The sequence below is a fragment of the Salvelinus fontinalis genome, chromosome 1 (assembly GCF_029448725.1).
Source record: "Salvelinus fontinalis isolate EN_2023a chromosome 1, ASM2944872v1, whole genome shotgun sequence".
In the NCBI taxonomy this organism is placed as follows: domain Eukaryota; kingdom Metazoa; phylum Chordata; class Actinopteri; order Salmoniformes; family Salmonidae; genus Salvelinus; species Salvelinus fontinalis.
In genome coordinates, this window is record NC_074665.1 from 12,653,564 (window position 1) to 12,660,160 (window position 6,597).

Here is a 6,597-nt window from a genome sequence, read left to right on the forward strand (position 1 = left end):
CTGGTATGTGTCTCTATGGACGCGGGCCGTACTTTTTTTAACCATTTATCCATTTTCGAGAAAACAGAATGAGCAGCAGTTACGTTTGGCTACATACGGACCATTAGTGGAATTCCCGCGAGAGAGTAAATGTGTTTGAAAATGTGAATCACGTTTTTATTTGGCGTACTCCCGACTGCATTGCACATACCCCATCAACAACATAGCTCAAGCAGTAGGAAGCTCTCACATCCATTTATATGCAGATGATACAGTCTTATACTCAGCTGGCCCCTCCCTGGATTTTTTGTTAAACGCTGTACAATAAGCTTTCTCTGCCCTTAACCTTGTTCTGAACACCTCCAAAACAAAGGTAATGTAATTTGGTAAGAAGAATGTCCCTCTCCCCACCAGTGTGATTACTACCTCTGAGGGTTTAGAGCTTGAGGTAGTCACCTCATACAAGTACTTGGGAGTATGGCTAGATGGTATATTGTCCTTCTCCCAGCACATATCAAAGCTGCAGGCTAAAGTTAAATCTAGACTCTATCGTAATTGTTCCTCTTTCACCCCAGCTGCCAAACTGACCCTGATGACCATCCTACCCATGCTAGACTACGGAGACGTAATTTCTAGCTTGGCATGTAAGGGTGCTCTCGAGTGGCTAGACATTCTTCACCATTCGGCCATCAGATTTGCCACCAATGCTCCTTGAAGGACACATCGCTGCACTCTATACTACTCTGTAAACTGGTCATCTCTGTATACCCGTATATCTCTAAAAACCTCTTAGGCCTCACTCCCCCCTATCTGAGAAACCTACTGCAGCCCTCATCCTCCACATACAACACCCGTTCTGCCAGTCACATTCTGTTAAAGGTCCCCAAAGCACACACATCCCTGGGTCGCTCCTATTTTCAGTTTGCTGCAGCTAGCGACTGGTACGAGCTGCAACAAACACTCAAACTAGACAGTTTTATCTCAATCTATTCATTCAAAGACTCAATCATGGACACTCTTACTGACAGTTGTGGCTGCTTCGCGTGATGTATTGTTGTCTCTACCTTCTTGCCCTTTGTGCTGTTGTCTGTGCCAAATAATGTTTGTATCATGTTTTGCGCTGCTACCATGTTTTGCTGCTGCCATGTTGTGTTGCTACCATGTTGTTGTCATGTTGTGTTGCTACCATGCTGTGTTGTCATGTTGGGCTGCTACCATGTTGTGCTGCTGCCATGTTGTGTTGCTACCATGTTGTTGTCATGTTGTGTTGCTACCATGCTGTGTTGTCATGTTGGGCTGCTACCATGTTGTGCTGCTGCCATGTTGTGTTGCTACCCAGTTGTTTTCATGTTGGTGTTGCTACCATACTGTGTTGTCATGTTGGGCTGCTACCATGTTGTGCTGCTGCCATGTTGTGTTGCTACCCAGTTGTTGTCATGTTTGGTTACTACCATGCTGTGTTGTCATGTTGTGTTGTTACCATGCTATGTTGTCATGTTGGGCTGCTACCATGTTGTTGTCATGTTGGGTGGCTACCAGGCTGTGTTGTCATGTTGTGTTGCTACCATGTTGTTGTCATGTTGAGTTGCTATCATGCTGTGTTGTCATGTTGTCTTGCTACCATGTTGTGCTGCTGCCATGTTGTGTTGTTACCATGTTGTTGTCATGTTGCGTTGCTACCATGCTGTGTTGTCATTTTGTCTGGCTACCATGTTGTGCTACTGCCATGTTGTGTTGCTACCATGTTGTTGTCATGTTGGGTTGCTACCATGTTGTGTTGTCGTGTTGTGTTGCTACCATGCTGTGTTGTCATGTTGGGCAGCTACCATGTTGTTGTCATGTTGGGTTGCTACCATGTTGTGTTGTCATGTGTGTTTTGTCCTATATTTTATTTTATTTTTAATCCCAGGCCCCGTCCCTGCAGGAGGCCTTTTGGTAGGCCGTCATTGTAAATAACAATTTGTTTTTAACTGACTAGTTAAATGAAAGTTAAATAAAAAATAAAAAGCTTCATGTCCACACCCCGGATCAACCCTTACCCTAGCAATATCCATAACCCTAAACCTAGCTTCATGTCCACACCCCAGATCAACCCTTACCCTAGCAATATCCATAACCCTAAACCTAGATTCATGTCCACACCCCAGATCAACCCTTACCCTAGCAATATCCATAACCCTAAACCTAGCTTCATGTCCACACGCCAGATCAACCCTTACCCTAGCAATATCTATAACCCTAACCCTAGCTTCATGTCCACACCCCAGATCAACCCTTACCCTAGCAATATCCATAACCCTAAACCTAGCTTCATGTCCACACCCCAGATCAACCCTTACCCTAGCAATATCCATAACCCTAACCCTAGCTTCATGTCCACACCCCAGATCAACCCTAGCCATTACCCTAACCCTAATGAGCTTAATGTCCATGCCCTCCCACATAAACAAATACTACTGTTGCCTGTAGAAAACTGTAGTAAACTGTAGTATATGTTAGAATACTACACACTGTAATATCTGTCGATCATGAGTATTACTTAGAATATAATGTTATAGTATACTGTAGAATACTATTTTTTTTATTTACCGTTATTTTACCAGGTAAGTTGTCTGAGAACACGTTCTCATTTGCAGCAAATGACCTGGGGAATAGTTACAGGGGAGAGGAGGGGGATGAATGAGCCAATTGTAAACTGGGGATTATTAGGTGACCATGATGGTTTGATGGCCAGATTGGGAATTTAGACAGGACACCGGGGTTAACACCCCTTCTCTTACAATAAGTGCCATGGGATCTTTAATGACCTCAGAGAGTCAGGACACCCGTTTAACATCCCATCCGAAAGACGGCACCCTATACAGGGCAGTGTCCCCAATCACTGCCCTGGGGCATTGGGATATTTTTTAGACCAGAGGAAAGAGTGCCTCCTACTGTCCCTCCAACACCACTTCCAGCAGCATCTGGTCTCCCATCCAGGGACTGACCAGGACCAACCCTGCTTAGCTTCAGAAGCAAGCCAGTAGTGGTATGCAGGGTGGTATGCTGCTGGCAAATACTACTAGTAAATACTACAGTATTATGCACAAATAAACACTGTAGTAAATACTACAGAAATGTCCGCAAAAACACTACAGTCCACAAAAACACCACACTCTTTAACTATGGTATATTCAACCATATTCAATTTGCATATACCCTGCCAATTTTCCTCCCCCATATCACAATTTGTGACACCCATAAGTGAGAAACCTACATGCCAAGTATACAACATGTATTGAGTTTCCCACAGAGCAAAAGTGTTGACCTACAGATTATAGAAATTGATTATGTTTAGCATGTCTCCAGTAGGTTTTCTGCAAGAGAAAGTCTCTACTTCTATGTCAAAAATAAAATACAACAGTAAATACTACAGCAATGTATGTAAAAACACTACAGTAACTAATATAATATATTCTATTTTTTTTTACAGTATTTATACTATAGTGAACTGTAGTGTTTTTGTGGACTGTGAATACTACAGTCTGCTAAAACACTACAGTGAATTCTACAGTACTAAAACACTACAGTGAAAACTAAAGTACTAAAACACTCAAGTGAAAACTACAGTACTAAAACACTACAGTGAAAACTACAGTACTAAAACACTACAGTGAAAACTACAGTACTAAAACACTACAGTGAAAACTACAGTACTAAAACACTACAGTTAAAACTACAGTACTAAAACACTACAGCGAATTCTACAGTCTGCTAAAACACTACAGTGACTACTACAGTGAAAACTACAGTACTAAAACACTACAGTGAAAACTACAGTACTAAAACACTACAGTGAAAACTACAGTACTAAAACACAACAGTGAATTCTACAGTCTGCTAAAACACTACAGTGAATACTACAGTGAAAACTACAGTACTAAAACACTACAGTGAAAACTACAGTACTAAAACACTACAGTGACTACTACAGTACTAAAACACTACAGTGAATTCTACAGTACTAAAACACTACAGTGAAAACTACAGTACTAAAACACTACAGTGAATTCTACAGTACTAAAACACTACAGTGAATACTACAGTACTAAAACACTACAGTGAATTCTACAGTACTAAAACACTACAGTACTAAAACACTACAGTGAATACTACAGTACTAAAACACTACAGTGAAAACTACAGTACTAAAACACTACAGTGAATTCTACAGTACTAAAACACTACAGTACTAAAACACTACAGTGAATACTACAGTCTACTAAAACACTACAGTGAAAACTACAGTCTGCTAAAACACTACAGTGTATTCTACAGTACTAAAACACTACAGTGAAAACTACAGTACTAAAACACTACAGTGAAAACTACAGTCTGCTAAAACACTACAGTGAAAACTACAGTACTAAAACACTACAGTGAAAACTACAGTACTAAAACACTACAGTGAAAACTACAGTACTAAAACACTACAGTGAAAACTACAGTACTAACACACTACAGTTAAAACTACAGTACTAAAACACTACAGTGAAAACTACAGTACTAAAACACTACAGTTAAAACTACAGTACTAAAACACTACAGCGAATTCTACAGTCTGCTAAAACACTACAGTGAAAACTACAGTACTAAAACACTACAGTGAAAACTACAGTACTAAAACACTACAGTGAAAACTACAGTACTAAAACACAACAGTGAATTCTACAGTCTGCTAAAACACTACAGTGAATACTACAGTACTAAAACACTATAGTGAATATTACAGTACTAAAACACTACAGTGAACACTACAGTGAAATCTACAGTACTAAAACACTAGAGTGAAAACTACAGTACTAAAACACTACAGTGAAAACTACAGTACTAAAACACTACAGTGAAAACTACAGTACTAAAACACTACAGTGACTACTACAGTACTAAAACACTACAGTGAATTCTACAGTACTAAAACACTACAGTGAAAACTACAGTACTAAAACAATACAGTGAATTCTACAGTACTAAAACACTACAGTGAATACTACAGTACTAAAACACTACAGTGAATTCTACAGTACTAAAACACTACAGTACTAAAACACTACAGTGAATACTACAGTACTAAAACACTACAGTGAAAACTACAGTACTAAAACACTACAGTTAAAACTACAGTACTAAAACACTACAGCGAATTCTACAGTCTGCTAAAACACTACAGTGACTACTACAGTACTAAAACACTATAGTGAATATTACAGTACTAAAACACTACAGTGAACACTACAGTCAAAACTACAGTACTAAAACACTACAGTGAAAACTACAGTACTAAAACACTACAGTGAAAACTACAGTACTAAAACACTACAGTGAAATCTACAGTACTAAAACACTACAGTGACTACTACAGTACTAAAACACTACAGTGAATTCTACAGTACTAAAACACTACAGTGAAAACTACAGTACTAAAACACTACAGTGAATTCTACAGTACTAAAACACTACAGTGAATACTACAGTACTAAAACACTACAGTGAATTCTACAGTACTAAAACACTACAGTACTAAAACACTACAGTGAATACTACAGTACTAAAACACTACAGTGAAAACTACAGTCTGCTAAAACACTACAGTGAAAACTACAGTCTGCTAAAACACTACAGTGTATTCTACAGTACTAAAACACTACAGTGAAAACTACAGTACTAAAACACTACAGTGAAAACTACAGTACTAAAACACTACAGTGAAAACTACAGTACTAAAACACTACAGTTAAAACTACAGTACTAAAACACTACAGTGAAAACTACAGTACTAAAACACTACAGTGAAAACTACAGTACTAAAACACTACAGTTAAAACTACAGTACTAAAACACTACAGCGAATTCTACAGTCTGCTAAAACACTACAGTGACTACTACAGTGAAAACTACAGTACTAAAACACTACAGTGAAAACTACAGTACTAAAACACTACAGTGAAAACTACAGTACTAAAACACAACAGTGAAAACTACAGTACTAAAACACAACAGTGAATTCTACAGTCTGCTAAAACACTACAGTGAATACTACAGTACTAAAACACTATAGTGAATATTACAGTACTAAAACACTACAGTGAACACTACAGTGAAAACTACAGTACTAAAACACTACAGTGAAAACTACAGTACTAAAACACTACAGTGAAAACTACAGTACTAAAACACTACAGTGAAAACTACAGTACTAAAACACTACAGTGACTACTACAGTACTAAAACACTACAGTGAATTCTACAGTACTAAAACACTAAAGTGAAAACTACAGTACTAAAACACTACAGTGAATTCTACAGTACTAAAACACTACAGTGAATACTACAGTACTAAAACACTACAGTGAATTCTACAGTACTAAAACACTACAGTACTAAAACACTACAGTGAATACTACAGTACTAAAACACTACAGTGAATACTACAGTACTAAAACACTACAGTGAATTCTACAGTACTAAAACACTACAGTGAATACTACAGTCTACTAAAACACTACAGTGAAAATCACAGTCTGCTAAAACACTACAGTGTATTCTACAGTACTAAAACACTACAGTGAAAACTACAGT